Source organism: Schistocerca nitens, chromosome 4, assembly GCF_023898315.1.
Source record: "Schistocerca nitens isolate TAMUIC-IGC-003100 chromosome 4, iqSchNite1.1, whole genome shotgun sequence".
Classification (NCBI taxonomy): domain Eukaryota; kingdom Metazoa; phylum Arthropoda; class Insecta; order Orthoptera; family Acrididae; genus Schistocerca; species Schistocerca nitens.
Genome location: NC_064617.1, coordinates 616,251,669 through 616,267,659, shown reverse-complemented (window position 1 = coordinate 616,267,659; position 15,991 = coordinate 616,251,669). Strand labels below are relative to the sequence as shown.

At 43.0% G+C, this 15,991-nt stretch overlaps 8 non-coding genes across 8 annotated transcripts; all 8 read right to left on the bottom strand.

The window, feature by feature from the left end:
* Nucleotides 1-550: 550 nt before the first annotated feature.
* Nucleotides 551-757, bottom strand: LOC126254402 (small nucleolar RNA U3). The gene has a single exon (XR_007546095.1). It is a non-coding gene; the product is annotated as a small nucleolar RNA U3 (small nucleolar RNA).
* A 2,387-nt stretch (nucleotides 758-3,144) lies between these two features.
* Nucleotides 3,145-3,263, bottom strand: LOC126254595 (U5 spliceosomal RNA). Its single transcript, XR_007546259.1, has one exon. It is a non-coding gene; the product is annotated as a U5 spliceosomal RNA (small nuclear RNA).
* Nucleotides 3,264-4,201: 938 nt separating this feature from the next.
* LOC126254401 (small nucleolar RNA U3) lies at nucleotides 4,202-4,408 on the bottom strand. The gene has a single exon (XR_007546094.1). It is a non-coding gene; the product is annotated as a small nucleolar RNA U3 (small nucleolar RNA).
* Nucleotides 4,409-6,795: 2,387 nt separating this feature from the next.
* On the bottom strand, nucleotides 6,796-6,914 carry LOC126254594 (U5 spliceosomal RNA). Its single transcript, XR_007546258.1, has one exon. It is a non-coding gene; the product is annotated as a U5 spliceosomal RNA (small nuclear RNA).
* A 938-nt stretch (nucleotides 6,915-7,852) lies between these two features.
* Nucleotides 7,853-8,059, bottom strand: LOC126254400 (small nucleolar RNA U3). The gene has a single exon (XR_007546093.1). It is a non-coding gene; the product is annotated as a small nucleolar RNA U3 (small nucleolar RNA).
* A 2,385-nt stretch (nucleotides 8,060-10,444) lies between these two features.
* On the bottom strand, nucleotides 10,445-10,563 carry LOC126254593 (U5 spliceosomal RNA). The gene has a single exon (XR_007546257.1). It is a non-coding gene; the product is annotated as a U5 spliceosomal RNA (small nuclear RNA).
* A 938-nt stretch (nucleotides 10,564-11,501) lies between these two features.
* Nucleotides 11,502-11,708, bottom strand: LOC126254399 (small nucleolar RNA U3). Its single transcript, XR_007546092.1, has one exon. It is a non-coding gene; the product is annotated as a small nucleolar RNA U3 (small nucleolar RNA).
* Nucleotides 11,709-14,972: 3,264 nt separating this feature from the next.
* On the bottom strand, nucleotides 14,973-15,091 carry LOC126254591 (U5 spliceosomal RNA). The gene has a single exon (XR_007546256.1). It is a non-coding gene; the product is annotated as a U5 spliceosomal RNA (small nuclear RNA).
* Between the last annotated feature and the right edge of the window lie 900 nt (nucleotides 15,092-15,991).

The window sequence follows — 15,991 nt, the reverse complement described above, 5'->3', positions numbered from 1 at the left end:
ACGCAAAACTAGGCCACATCACACGCAACGTGTATGTAGATGTATGGTGCAAGGGAAATATCCCCCTGCTCCCACACAACTAATTAATACTAGTTGACAACAGAAATAAAATTTCTGTCGATAGTATTTGAACCAGTCTTATTCATTTGCGAATTTCATGCATTCCTTCTTGCAGATTACACTGCCTTGCAAATCACTCAATTCATGTTTGCTAGCCAAACGTGCTCCTCCTAAATGTTTCGTACATCATGCATTAGTGGTGATTATCAAGACTGTGTTGTGTGTCAGCTTTTTATGGTCATCAATTGCACTCTTCTTGTGTTGCTCACTCATTCTTGTAACTCAAAAGTACGTCGTTGTCATCCAAGCCTAGCACTTGGAGCAGGCCAAATCAAATGGCTCGTCCCCCGTGCCACTCGAGAAACTTCCACGAGGCTTTCATGACATGTCGCAATCGAAGTCTTTCCACAACCTGTAGCGACATTTCTGCAACAACGCGGGTCCCGATACCAACAGTATGACTTATGCTTCTAAACTATATAATAAAACCACCACTCGGAAAGCGCTATTCCCTTCCCACATCCCTCAGAATGTGGTGAACGATCATCGATTACAACCAAGATGCGATGAATCTTGATCGCAAGCCTCACGCTCAGGGAGAGTGCTACCACTCATCATCGTGGTTACGTCTACTCCAGCGTTGAACTAGAGAGAGTTGAAGACATACTACAGAAATGATCCTGTGAAGTATGATCTTGCTTGCAAGCTATCACCGCTCGCTACTTATGCCACGAGACCGTCAACACGCCCTACGAGAATACGACACATTCTTCACATTTCGCGATTTACTTATCGAAGAATTTCTTAAGCTCGGACATTCTGCAAAGAACCTACTTCTACCCTTACTTGGCCGCAATGATCTCACTCGGCTATTTTTGTGCGCTACCAGTGCTTCTTGCGTTCCGAAATGAGAGACCATTGCCTCAGGCGAGACTGTATGTAAACACCGCTTGCACCTCCGGCCGCTAGATGGGGGCCTGGGGCACATACAGTAGCTTTCTATGGCGCAAGCAGACATGCCAAATAGCCACTGAAAGAGAAACACACAAGAGGGCATTCATAGGACTCTTGTGCTTTCTTTAAAACCGCCTCTCTCTTCGAAAATTTTCGCACCGCACTAGCTTATTCACCTCACCCTAACAGTGCGAACTCTTGTCGATATTTGGCCACTTTCATGCATACTTCCTCTTTCGTTTCACTTTGCGTCTTACTTGATACCCGCCCAAGAGCTGCTGATATACAATACTCGCAATAAATGTGTTTCTCTCTGTACCTCTCGTCGCCTATCACGAGTATTGCTTCTCCTCACATGGCAATTATGAAAACACCCACAGCTAAACAAACACTTCCTTCAAGCGCCACGTCCATACTATCAATCATACACTACTAATTTCACAGCTACTTGCTCCACTAATACATTTCTTATGTCTACTGTTAAACAGATGAAGAATCAAAGTATACAACAAGTTCCTATGAACATCACTGTCAGGACATTTTGCAGACCTACGCATACCATGCCAATCTTTATGCTTCAACTATGATGGCCCATGTGCTATGAATAAAGAAATTTCTCATCAAATAACAAATAATTTTACAACTATACAAATAGTCCGACAAGCTCCTTACTAAAATGCTAGATGTTTAGCAATCCCCCCATCATCTCAGAATAATCTCAAGCAGTGCTTTCATCCCATGAAAACTTCTTTGCAAACAAAACCACAAGCTACTTTTTATACTAGCTTCCTTGTCACAGTGAACAGGCAACTAATGCTAGTGCCTCAGTTTACTAAAAAGCTTTTTTCGCTTGCAACATATAAACTACCAACTTGAACCTCTGGGATTTTCAAACACACACACACACACACACACACAGAAAACTTAATTCCACAGAAATTTAGGAGTAACAGTGGTTACCTCACATTTTCATACATACTAAAATAGCTACTTCTGTGCACTTCACACAATGTTCTCATCGTGTTCCAACAGAGAACACACTAATCACTATGAATGGATTCTGGTAAAAGAGCATTAAAAAAACGAACAGCCTGATCAAAGTGATTATCTGCACATCCTCTGCCAATATCATGTCACTCTATACCCGAGGGAAACTAAAATGCAGGGAAAGGAGCTTTGTTGTGACCACTGTGTTGGTATTTCATCATTTACTGACCAAAGTCTTCTCAAGCCAAGTATGCACCAGCTCTGTGTATGGCTGGGTCAATCAAGAGCCCCTATCAATTTTACTTAAAAGACAAGCAGCATCAACAACTCACAGGAGGCACTGAACATTTTTACCATTATCTGCACCACCTTCCACTGATTTATTGAAGAAGAAACTGCAAAGTCTGGCCAATTTTGTACACAAGTAATCTTGAAAACATTGGAGTCAACACCAGATACATAGTTTCCAAGACTGTAGCAAGGAACAACCCTTCAATTTCAAGATTTATCTCTCACTGAGACACATCATACCCAAACTACACCTAGCAGTAAATTGCTACTCAATTCATTTCTAGCTATCTATGTCATATTCAACAACTGTCTCTTTCTCACCTAAATCTTCTACAAAACTGAGTACACTGTTATGAACAAAGAACCAATGCCACATTATGGCAACAAGCCAGTGCCACTAATATCCACTCTATTGAAAACAACTGAAATACTCATCCTGCCCAACTAACCACCATCTTCAGCCCAAATCTCACTCACATCATACCTACAAATCACAAACTTCTGCGGTAAAAATTATTTTGGCTTTCAAAACAAAATCTACTTATCACATACCAGTATTTATTACAAAGACAATCATTCATCATTCACTTCCAAATATCAGCTTATATGCTGTTGTGCAACTGCAGTGCAAGTAAACATTCTCAAATCATCTACAACTGAGGTACGGAAAGGGTTCACCAAGAGTTTGCAGGACAATAAATAGCTCTGTCCCCCCCTCTCTCACTCTCTCTACACAATCGTCTAACACACTGCACGCCATTTCAGGCCAAACGTGATCCGCTAATCCACGCCCTTCATTCTCACAACACAATCTACCTCTTGCTACTCACATTACGTTTTACTTGAGATTGTGGCTCAGCAATAGCCGAGCACTACAAAAAATACCTTCTAGACTCATTTAATGTTCCCCTCCACGGAAATCTTTAGTAAAAGGCGAAAGATTTATTCGTTTTGAAGGGAAACCAGAGTGCCGATCAACGCCCTCACTTCAATACTTATGGCTGCTTCTCTATTACTTCTCCGCGAGAACGCCGAAAATTCTTGCCGTCTTGTCTACTTCTACACCGTCAACAGACTTCCAGTGTCATGCAAGCACACACCCCAAACTAACTGTCAACGCTGAAATACGTGTCTGCCAAATGTCGTCGCTATTACTCTTTAGATAACTATTTTCATCATTTCTGTCACCATTCAAGCTGCTTCATTACCTCACCTGCCGACAGATGGCAGCACGCATAATTCCTGTCGGCGACCCACGTCCGACATACAACGTCCGACACACAACTGCCCGCACTGCTCTGCATCTAACACTAATCTCTCTCGTTCACTCAAAAAACTGACAACTAGATAGTTCTTTGTACGCAAAACTAGGCCACATCACACGCAACGTGTATGTAGATGTATGGTGCAAGGGAAATATCCCCCTGCTCCCACACAACTAATTAATACTAGTTGACAACAGAAATAAAATTTCTGTCGATAGTATTTGAACCAGTCTTATTCATTTGCGAATTTCATGCATTCCTTCTTGCAGATTACACTGCCTTGCAAATCACTCAATTCATGTTTGCTAGCCAAACGTGCTCCTCCTAAATGTTTCGTACATCATGCATTAGTGGTGATTATCAAGACTGTGTTGTGTGTCAGCTTTTTATGGTCATCAATTGCACTCTTCTTGTGTTGCTCACTCATTCTTGTAACTCAAAAGTACGTCGTTGTCATGCAAGCCTAGCACTTGGAGCAGGCCAAATCAAATGGCTCGTCCCCCGTGCCACTCGAGAAACTTCCACGAGGCTTTCATGACATGTCGCAATCGAAGTCTTTCCACAACCTGTAGCGACATTTCTGCAACAACGCGGGTCCCGATACCAACAGTATGACTTATGCTTCTAATCTATATAATAAAACCACCACTCGGAAAGCGCTATTCCCTTCCCACATCCCTCAGAATGTGGTGAACGATCATCGATTACAACCAAGATGCGATGAATCTTGATCGCAAGCCTCACGCTCAGGGAGAGTGCTACCACTCATCATCGTGGTTACGTCTACTCCAGCGTTGAACTAGAGAGAGTTGAAGACATACTACAGAAATGATCCTGTGAAGTATGATCTTGCTTGCAAGCTATCACCGCTCGCTACTTATGCCACGAGACCGTCAACACGCCCTACGAGAATACGACACATTCTTCACATTACGCGATTTACTTATCGAAGAATTTCTTAAGCTCGGACATTCTGCAAAGAACCTACTTCTACCCTTACTTGGCCGCAATGATCTCACTCGGCTATTTTTGTGCGCTACCAGTGCTTCTTGCGTTCCGAAATGAGAGACCATTGCCTCAGGCGAGACTGTATGTAAACACCGCTTGCACCTCCGGCCGCTAGATGGGGGCCTGGGGCACATACAGTAGCTTTCTATGGCGCAAGCAGACATGCCAAATAGCCACTGAAAGAGAAACACACAAGAGGGCATTCATAGGACTCTTGTGCTTTCTTTAAAACCGCCTCTCTCTTCGAAAATTTTCGCACCGCACTAGCTTATTCACCTCACCCTAACAGTGCGAACTCTTGTCGATATTTGGCCACTTTCATGCATACTTCCTCTTTCGTTTCACTTTGCGTCTTACTTGATACCCGCCCAAGAGCTGCTGATATACAATACTCGCAATAAATGTGTTTCTCTCTGTACCTCTCGTCGCCTATCACGAGTATTGCTTCTCCTCACATGGCAATTATGAAAACACCCACAGCTAAACAAACACTTCCTTCAAGCGCCACGTCCATACTATCAATCATACACTACTAATTTCACAGCTACTTGCTCCACTAATACATTTCTTATGTCTACTGTTAAACAGATGAAGAATCAAAGTATACAACAAGTTCCTATGAACATCACTGTCAGGACATTTTGCAGACCTACGCATACCATGCCAATCTTTATGCTTCAACTATGATGGCCCATGTGCTATGAATAAAGAAATTTCTCATCAAATAACAAATAATTTTACAACTATACAAATAGTCCGACAAGCTCCTTACTAAAATGCTAGATGTTTAGCAATCCCCCCATCATCTCAGAATAATCTCAAGCAGTGCTTTCATCCCATGAGCACTTCTTTGCAAACAAAACCACAAGCTACTTTTTATACTAGCTTCCTTGTCACAGTGAACAGGGAACTAATGCTAGTGCCTCAGTTTACTAAAAAGCTTTTTTCGCTTGCAACATATAAACTACCAACTTGAACCTCTGGGATTTTCAAACACACACACACACACACACACACAGAAAACTTAATTCCACAGAAATTTAGGAGTAACAGTGGTTACCTCACATTTTCATACATACTAAAATAGCTACTTCTGTGCACTTCACACAATGTTCTCATCGTGTTCCAACAGAGAACACACTAATCACTATGAATGGATTCTGGTAAAAGAGCATTAAAAAAACGAACAGCCTGATCAAAGTGATTATCTGCACATCCTCTGCCAATATCATGTCACTCTATACCCGAGGGAAACTAAAATGCAGGGAAAGGAGCTTTGTTGTGACCACTGTGTTGGTATTTCATCATTTACTGACCAAGGTCTTCTCAAGCCAAGTATGCACCAGCTCTGTGTATGGCTGGGTCAATCAAGAGCCCCTATCAATTTTACTTAAAAGACAAGCAGCATCAACAACTCACAGGAGGCACTGAACATTTTTACCATTATCTGCACCACCTTCCACTGATTTATTGAAGAAGAAACTGCAAAGTCTGGCCAATTTTGTACACAAGTAATCTTGAAAACATTGGAGTCAACACCAGATACATAGTTTCCCAGACTGTAGCAAGGAACAACCCTTCAATTTCAAGATTTATCTCTCACTGAGACACATCATACCCAAACTACACCTAGCAGGAAATTGCTACTCAATTCATTTCTAGCTATCTATGTCATATTCAACAACTGTCTCTTTCTCACCTAAATCTTCTACAAAACTGAGTACACTGTTATGAACAAAGAACCAATGCCACATTATGGCAACAAGCCAGTGCCACTAATATCCACTCTATTGAAAACAATTGAAATACTCATCCTGCCCAACTAACCACCATCTTCAGCCCAAATCTCACTCACATCATACCTACAAATCACAAACTTCTGCGGTAAAAATTATTTTGGCTTTCAAAACAAAATCTACTTATCACATACCAGTATTTATTACAAAGACAATCATTCATCATTCACTTCCAAATATCAGCTTATATGCTGTTGTGCAACTGCAGTGCAAGTAAACATTCTCAAATCATCTACAACTGAGGTACGGAAAGGGTTCACCAAGAGTTTGCAGGACAATAAATAGCTCTGTCCCCCCCTCTCTCACTCTCTCTACACAATCGTCTAACACACTGCACGCCATTTCAGGCCAAACGTGATCCGCTAATCCACGCCCTTCATTCTCACAACACAATCTACCTCTTGCTACTCACATTACGTTTTACTTGAGATTGTGGCTCAGCAATAGCCGAGCACTACAAAAAATACCTTCTAGACTCATTTAATGTTCCCCTCCACGGAAATCTTTAGTAAAAGGCGAAAGATTTATTCGTTTTGAAGGGAAACCAGAGTGCCGATCAACGCCCTCACTTCAATACTTATGGCTGCTTCTCTATTACTTCTCCGCGAGAACGCCGAAAATTCTTGCCGTCTTGTCTACTTCTACACCGTCAACAGACTTCCAGTGTCATGCAAGCACACACCCCAAACTAACTGTCAACGCTGAAATACGTGTCTGCCAAATGTCGTCGCTATTACTCTTTAGATAACTATTTTCATCATTTGTGTCACCATTCAAGCTGCTTCATTACCTCACCTGCCGACAGATGGCAGCACGCATAATTCCTGTCGGCGACCCACGTCCGACATACAACGTCCGACACACAACTGCCCGCACTGCTCTGCATCTAACACTAATCTCTCTCGTTCACTCAAAAAACTGACAACTAGATAGTTCTTTGTACGCAAAACTAGGCCACATCACACGCAACGTGTATGTAGATGTATGGTGCAAGGGAAATATCCCCCTGCTCCCACACAACTAATTAATACTAGTTGACAACAGAAATAAAATTTCTGTCGATAGTATTTGAACCAGTCTTATTCATTTGCGAATTTCATGCATTCCTTCTTGCAGATTACACTGCCTTGCAAATCACTCAATTCATGTTTGCTAGCCAAACGTGCTCCTCCTAAATGTTTCGTACATCATGCATTAGTGGTGATTATCAAGACTGTGTTGTGTGTCAGCTTTTTATGGTCATCAATTGCACTCTTCTTGTGTTGCTCACTCATTCTTGTAACTCAAAAGTACGTCGTTGTCATCCAAGCCTAGCACTTGGAGCAGGCCAAATCAAATGGCTCGTCCCCCGTGCCACTCGAGAAACTTCCACGAGGCTTTCATGACATGTCGCAATCGAAGTCTTTCCACAACCTGTAGCGACATTTCTGCAACAACGCGGGTCCCGATACCAACAGTATGACTTATGCTTCTAATCTATATAATAAAACCACCACTCGGAAAGCGCTATTCCCTTCCCACATCCCTCAGAATGTGGTGAACGATCATCGATTACAACCAAGATGCGATGAATCTTGATCGCAAGCCTCACGCTCAGGGAGAGTGCTACCACTCATCATCGTGGTTACGTCTACTCCAGCGTTGAACTAGAGAGAGTTGAAGACATACTACAGAAATGATCCTGTGAAGTATGATCTTGCTTGCAAGCTATCACCGCTCGCTACTTATGCCACGAGACCGTCAACACGCCCTACGAGAATACGACACATTCTTCACATTTCGCGATTTACTTATCGAAGAATTTCTTAAGCTCGGACATTCTGCAAAGAACCTACTTCTACCCTTACTTGGCCGCAATGATCTCACTCGGCTATTTTTGTGCGCTACCAGTGCTTCTTGCGTTCCGAAATGAGAGACCATTGCCTCAGGCGAGACTGTATGTAAACACCGCTTGCACCTCCGGCCGCTAGATGGGGGCCTGGGGCACATACAGTAGCTTTCTATGGCGCAAGCAGACATGCCAAATAGCCACTGAAAGAGAAACACACAAGAGGGCATTCATAGGACTCTTGTGCTTTCTTTAAAACCGCCTCTCTCTTCGAAAATTTTCGCACCGCACTAGCTTATTCACCTCACCCTAACAGTGCGAACTCTTGTCGATATTTGGCCACTTTCATGCATACTTCCTCTTTCGTTTCACTTTGCGTCTTACTTGATACCCGCCCAAGAGCTGCTGATATACAATACTCGCAATAAATGTGTTTCTCTCTGTACCTCTCGTCGCCTATCACGAGTATTGCTTCTCCTCACATGGCAATTATGAAAACACCCACAGCTAAACAAACACTTCCTTCAAGCGCCACGTCCATACTATCAATCATACACTACTAATTTCACAGCTACTTGCTCCACTAATACATTTCTTATGTCTACTGTTAAACAGATGAAGAATCAAAGTATACAACAAGTTCCTATGAACATCACTGTCAGGACATTTTGCAGACCTACGCATACCATGCCAATCTTTATGCTTCAACTATGATGGCCCATGTGCTATGAATAAAGAAATTTCTCATCAAATAACAAATAATTTTACAACTATACAAATAGTCCGACAAGCTCCTTACTAAAATGCTAGATGTTTAGCAATCCCCCCATCATCTCAGAATAATCTCAAGCAGTGCTTTCATCCCATGAGCACTTCTTTGCAAACAAAACCACAAGCTACTTTTTATACTAGCTTCCTTGTCACAGTGAACAGGGAACTAATGCTAGTGCCTCAGTTTACTAAAAAGCTTTTTTCGCTTGCAACATATAAACTACCAACTTGAACCTCTGGGATTTTCAAACACACACACACACACACACACAGAAAACTTAATTCCACAGAAATTTAGGAGTAACAGTGGTTACCTCACATTTTCATACATACTAAAATAGCTACTTCTGTGCACTTCACACAATGTTCTCATCGTGTTCCAACAGAGAACACACTAATCACTATGAATGGATTCTGGTAAAAGAGCATTAAAAAAACGAACAGCCTGATCAAAGTGATTATCTGCACATCCTCTGCCAATATCATGTCACTCTATACCCGAGGGAAACTAAAATGCAGGGAAAGGAGCTTTGTTGTGACCACTGTATTGGTATTTCATCATTTACTGACCAAAGTCTTCTCAAGCCAAGTATGCACCAGCTCTGTGTATGGCTGGGTCAATCAAGAGCCCCTATCAATTTTACTTAAAAGACAAGCAGCATCAACAACTCACAGGAGGCACTGAACATTTTTACCATTATCTGCACCACCTTCCACTGATTTATTGAAGAAGAAACTGCAAAGTCTGGCCAATTTTGTACACAAGTAATCTTGAAAACATTGGAGTCAACACCAGATACATAGTTTCCAAGACTGTAGCAAGGAACAACCCTTCAATTTCAAGATTTATCTCTCACTGAGACACATCATACCCAAACTACACCTAGCAGGAAATTGCTACTCAATTCATTTCTAGCTATCTATGTCATATTCAACAACTGTCTCTTTCTCACCTAAATCTTCTACAAAACTGAGTACACTGTTATGAACAAAGAACCAATGCCACATTATGGCAACAAGCCAGTGCCACTAATATCCACTCTATTGAAAACAACTGAAATACTCATCCTGCCCAACTAACCACCATCTTCAGCCCAAATCTCACTCACATCATACCTACAAATCACAAACTTCTGCGGTAAAAATTATTTTGGCTTTCAAAACAAAATCTACTTATCACATACCAGTATTTATTACAAAGACAATCATTCATCATTCACTTCCAAATATCAGCTTATATGCTGTTGTGCAACTGCAGTGCAAGTAAACATTCTCAAATCATCTACAACTGAGGTACGGAAAGGGTTCACCAAGAGTTTGCAGGACAATAAATAGCTCTGTCCCCCCCTCTCTCACTCTCTCTACACAATCGTCTAACACACTGCACGCCATTTCAGGCCAAACGTGATCCGCTAATCCACGCCCTTCATTCTCACAACACAATCTACCTCTTGCTACTCACATTACGTTTTACTTGAGATTGTGGCTCAGCAATAGCCGAGCACTACAAAAAATACCTTCTAGACTCATTTAATGTTCCCCTCCACGGAAATCTTTAGTAAAAGGCGAAAGATTTATTCGTTTTGAAGGGAAACCAGAGTGCCGATCAACGCCCTCACTTCAATACTTATGGCTGCTTCTCTATTACTTCTCCGCGAGAACGCCGAAAATTCTTGCCGTCTTGTCTACTTCTACACCGTCAACAGACTTCCAGTGTCATGCAAGCACACACCCCAAACTAACTGTCAACGCTGAAATACGTGTCTGCCAAATGTCGTCGCTATTACTCTTTAGATAACTATTTTCATCATTTCTGTCACCATTCAAGCTGCTTCATTACCTCACCTGCCGACAGATGGCAGCACGCATAATTCCTGTCGGCGACCCACGTCCGACATACAACGTCCGACACACAACTGCCCGCACTGCTCTGCATCTAACACTAATCTCTCTCGTTCACTCAAAAAACTGACAACTAGATAGTTCTTTGTACGCAAAACTAGGCCACATCACACGCAACGTGTATGTAGATGTATGGTGCAAGGGAAATATCCCCCTGCTCCCACACAACTAATTAATACTAGTTGACAACAGAAATAAAATTTCTGTCGATAGTATTTGAACCAGTCTTATTCATTTGCGAATTTCATGCATTCCTTCTTGCAGATTACACTGCCTTGCAAATCACTCAATTCATGTTTGCTAGCCAAACGTGCTCCTCCTAAATGTTTCGTACATCATGCATTAGTGGTGATTATCAAGACTGTGTTGTGTGTCAGCTTTTTATGGTCATCAATTGCACTCTTCTTGTGTTGCTCACTCATTCTTGTAACTCAAAAGTACGTCGTTGTAATCCAAGCCTAGCACTTGGAGCAGGCCAAATCAAATGGCTCGTCCCCCGTGCCACTCGAGAAACTTCCACGAGGCTTTCATGACATGTCGCAATCGAAGTCTTTCCACAACCTGTAGCGACATTTCTGCAACAACGCGGGTCCCGATACCAACAGTATGACTTATGCTTCTAATCTATATAATAAAACCACCACTCGGAAAGCGCTATTCCCTTCCCACATCCCTCAGAATGTGGTGAACGATCATCGATTACAACCAAGATGCGATGAATCTTGATCGCAAGCCTCACGCTCAGGGAGAGTGCTACCACTCATCATCGTGGTTACGTCTACTCCAGCGTTGAACTAGAGAGAGTTGAAGACATACTACAGAAATGATCCTGTGAAGTATGATCTTGCTTGCAAGCTATCACCGCTCGCTACTTATGCCACGAGACCGTCAACACGCCCTACGAGAATACGACACATTCTTCACATTTCGCGATTTACTTATCGAAGAATTTCTTAAGCTCGGACATTCTGCAAAGAACCTACTTCTACCCTTACTTGGCCGCAATGATCTCACTCGGCTATTTTTGTGCGCTACCAGTGCTTCTTGCGTTCCGAAATGAGAGACCATTGCCTCAGGCGAGACTGTATGTAAACACCGCTTGCACCTCCGGCCGCTAGATGGGGGCCTGGGGCACATACAGTAGCTTTCTATGGCGCAAGCAGACATGCCAAATAGCCACTGAAAGAGAAACACACAAGAGGGCATTCATAGGACTCTTGTGCTTTCTTTAAAACCGCCTCTCTCTTCGAAAATTTTCGCACCACACTAGCTTATTCACCTCACCCTAACAGTGCGAACTCTTGTCGATATTTGGCCACTTTCATGCATACTTCCTCTTTCGTTTCACTTTGCGTCCTTGAACACATCCGCACACTCTATGTTGTCCGTCGCCTTGATCCCCCTCACCCCCTGGTGTCTCCCTTCCTCTCCACTCCCGACCAGTTGCCGCGCCTTTACCGTTGTGTCCCTCCCTCTCTCCATCTCCACACCCTCCATCTCCTTTCCCAACACAACTTCCACCGTCTACCGCTCCCGGATGATGAGCTTCGCCCTGACATCTACCCTTCCTACCAACTCTAACCCCCTCTTCCTGCCTCCTCCTCAGGGCTCCCTCTCCTCCCCCTCCCTCCTTCTGAGCGGATTTCCCCTCCCCCTCCATCTCTTGTGCCTTCTTTCAGTGTCTCTGCGCTCCCTCCTGCCCTGTCTTCCCTTTTCCTCTCCCGCCCCATGTGTCTCCTGCCTCTTCGTGAACCCACGGTTCCCCTCCTCCCTTCCTCCCGCCGCTTCCCCAGCTGCCCCATGCTCTCCCCTCCTTTTCCATCCTCTCTGCCCTTTCCCTCGGCAGGTCCCACCTGGTAGTTTTATTCTTCGTCGTGTGTGCTCCGAGTGGGTTTTAAGTGTGTTGTTTCGGAGTGTTTTTAATACTGTGGCCGACTTTTAACCTGTGCCTGTGCATCTAGTGACTTCCATGTGTTTTAAGAATCACCAATTGTGTTTTTTTAACTTTCTGGTGACTTTTTTAACTGTCCCCAATGAACGTCTACATATCAGTGTATTTTTACCTCCATTTTCTCCCCTTACTCTGTTTTATGTTCCCCCTTTTTACCTCCTTATGTATGTATTATTTTATTCTTGTTTTAATTGTCATATCACTCGGCTGAAGAGCGGCGGATTGTGCTGCTGACAGCCCTCCCCTGCCCGTATGGGGCAGGGGAATGAAATCACAATAAAGAAAAAAAAAAAAAAAAAAATCACTTTGCGTCTTACTTGATACCCGCCCAAGAGCTGCTGATATACAATACTCGCAATAAATGTGTTTCTCTCTGTACCTCTCGTCGCCTATCACGAGTATTGCTTCTCCTCACACTTCCTTCAAGCGCCACGTCCATACTATCAATCATACACTACTAATTTCACAGCTACTTGCTCCACTAATACATTTCTTATGTCTACTGTTAAACAGATGAAGAATCAAAGTATACAACAAGTTCCTATGAACATCACTGTCAGGACATTTTGCAGACCTACGCATACCATGCCAATCTTTATGCTTCAACTATGATGGCCCATGTGCTATGAATAAAGAAATTTCTCATCAAATAACAAATAATTTTACAACTATACAAATAGTCCGACAAGCTCCTTACTAAAATGCTAGATGTTTAGCAATCCCCCCATCATCTCAGAATAATCTCAAGCAGTGCTTTCATCCCATGAGCACTTCTTTGCAAACAAAACCACAAGCTACTTTTTATACTAGCTTCCTTGTCACAGTGAACAGGCAACTAATGCTAGTGCCTCAGTTTACTAAAAAGCTTTTTTCGCTTGCAACATATAAACTACCAACTTGAACCTCTGGGATTTTCAAACACACACACACACACACACACAGAAAACTTAATTCCACAGAAATTTAGGAGTAACAGTGGTTACCTCACATTTTCATACATACTAAAATAGCTACTTCTGTGCACTTCACACAATGTTCTCATCGTGTTCCAACAGAGAACACACTAATCACTATGAATGGATTCTGGTAAAAGAGCATTAAAAAAACGAACAGCCTGATCAAAGTGATTATCTGCACATCCTCTGACAATATCGTGTCACTCTATACCCGAGGGAAACTAAAATGCAGGGAAAGGAGCTTTGTTGTGACCACTGTGTTGGTATTTCATCATTTACTGACCAAAGTCTTCTCAAGCCAAGTATGCACCAGCTCTGTGTATGGCTGGGTCAATCAAGAGCCCCTATCAATTTTACTTAAAAGACAAGCAGCATCAACAACTCACAGGAGGCACTGAACATTTTTACCATTATCTGCACCACCTTCCACTGATTTATTGAAGAAGAAACTGCAAAGTCTGGCCAATTTTGTACACAAGTAATCTTGAAAACATTGGAGTCAACACCAGATACATAGTTTCCAAGACTGTAGCAAGGAACAACCCTTCAATTTCAAGATTTATCTCTCACTGAGACACATCATACCCAAACTACACCTAGCAGGAAATTGCTACTCAATTCATTTCTAGCTATCTATGTCATATTCAACAACTGTCTCTGTCTCTTTCTCACCTAAATCCTCTACAAAACTGAGTACACTGTTATGAACAAAGAACCAATGCCACATTATGGCAACAAGCCAGTGCCACTAATATCCACTCTATTGAAAACAATTGAAATACTCATCCTGCCCAACTAACCACCATCTTCAGCCCAAATCTCACTCACATCATACCTACAAATCACAAACTTCTGCGGTAAAAATTATTTTGGCTTTCAAAACAAAATCTACTTATCACATACCAGTATTTATTACAAAGACAATCATTCATCATTCACTTCCAAATATCAGCTTATATGCTGTTGTGCAACTGCAGTGCAAGTAAACATTCTCAAATCATCTACAACTGAGGTACGGAAAGGGTTCACCAAGAGTTTGCAGGACAATAAATAGCTCTGTCCCCCCCTCTCTCACTCTCTCTACACAATCGTCTAACACACTGCACGCCATTTCAGGCCAAACGTGATCCGCTAATCCACGCCCTTCATTCTCACAACACAATCTACCTCTTGCTACTCACATTACGTTTTACTTGAGATTGTGGCTCAGCAATAGCCGAGCACTACAAAAAATACCTTCTAGACTCATTTAATGTTCCCCTCCACGGAAATCTTTAGTAAAAGGCGAAAGATTTATTCGTTTTGAAGGGAAACCAGAGTGCCGATCAACTTTTTTTTTTTTTTTTTTTTCTTTATTGTGATTTCATTCCCCTGCCCCATATGGGCAGGGGAGGGCTGTCAGCAGCACAATCCGCCGCTCTTCAGCCGAGTGATATGACAATTAAAACAAGAATAAAATAATACATACATAAGGAGGTAAAAAGGGGGAACATAAAACAGAGTAAGGGGAGAAAATGGAGGTAAAAATACACTGATATGTATACGTTCATTGGGGACAGTTAAAAAAGTCACCAGAAAGTTAAAAAAAAACACAATGGGTGATTCTTAAAACACATGGAAGTCACTAGATGCACAGGCACAGGTTAAAAGTCGGCCACAGTATTAAAAACACTCCGAAACAACACATTTAAAACCCACTCGGAGCACACACGACGAAGAAGAAAACTACCAGGTGGGACCTGCCGAGGGAAAGGGCAGAGAGGATGGAAAAGGAGGGGAGAGCATGGGGCAGCTGGGGAAGCGGCGGGAGGAAGGGAGGAGGGGTAACCGTGGGTTCACGAAGAGGCAGGAGACACATGGGGCGGGAGAGGAAAAGGGAAGACAGGGCAGGAGGGAGCGCAGAGACACTGAAAGAAGGCACAAGAGATGGAGGGGGAGGGGAAATCCGCTCAGAAGGAGGGAGGGGGAGGAGAGGGAGCCCTGAGGAGGAGGCAGGAAGAGGGGGTTAGAGTTGGTAGGAAGGGTAGATGTCAGGGCGAAGCTCATCATCCGGGAGCGGGAGACGGTGGAAGTTGTGTTGGGAAAGGAGATGGAGGGTGTGGAGATGGAGAGAGGGAGGGACACAACGGTAAAGGCGCGGCAACTGGTCGGGAGTGGAGAGGATGGGAGACACCAGGGGGTGAGGGGGATCAAGGCGACGGACAACATAGAGTGTGCGGATG